Source organism: Lathyrus oleraceus, chromosome 3, assembly GCF_024323335.1.
Source record: "Lathyrus oleraceus cultivar Zhongwan6 chromosome 3, CAAS_Psat_ZW6_1.0, whole genome shotgun sequence".
Taxonomy (NCBI): domain Eukaryota; kingdom Viridiplantae; phylum Streptophyta; class Magnoliopsida; order Fabales; family Fabaceae; genus Lathyrus; species Lathyrus oleraceus.
Genome location: NC_066581.1, coordinates 492,095,279 through 492,095,816, shown reverse-complemented (window position 1 = coordinate 492,095,816; position 538 = coordinate 492,095,279). Strand labels below are relative to the sequence as shown.

At 41.6% G+C, this 538-nt stretch overlaps 1 non-coding gene across 1 annotated transcript; it reads right to left on the bottom strand.

Moving 5' to 3' along the window:
- Window positions 1-225: 225 nt before the first annotated feature.
- On the bottom strand, window positions 226-332 carry LOC127134067 (small nucleolar RNA R71). Its single transcript, XR_007807843.1, has one exon. It is a non-coding gene; the product is annotated as a small nucleolar RNA R71 (small nucleolar RNA).
- Window positions 333-538: the final 206 nt, after the last annotated feature.

Below are 538 nucleotides of genomic sequence, written 5' to 3'. Positions count from 1 at the left end.
GCTACCGAGAACCCTAACCAGCATTTAAAAATATTTCTTCAATTAGCAGACACTTTTAAAACCAATGGAGCTTCTCCTGAGGCAATACGTTTAAGATTATTTCCTTTTTCCCTCAGAGATAAATCCCTATCATGATTAGATTCCCTTCCACCCAATTCCATTACGACTTGGGATAACCTTAGAAGAGTTTTTCTTGCTAGATATTTTCCCCCAAGTACGACCGCCGTTCTTCGAAACCATATAACTAGATTTACCCAAAACCAAGGCGAATCGTTGTTCGAAGCTTGGGAGAGATATAAAGAGTTGTTACGAGCATGGCCATATCATGGTTTAGAAAATTGGTTAATCATTCAAACCTTATATAATGGACTTCATTACAACACAAAGATGACCATCGACGCTGCCGCAGGCGGTGCTCTGATGAACAAACCTTATCCTTAAGCTAGTGCCCTCATCGAAGATATGGCTCAAAACCATCAATCATGGGGAGTCGAACGAGCGACAGTTGAGAAGAAGGAAGCCCAAGGAGGAGTGCATG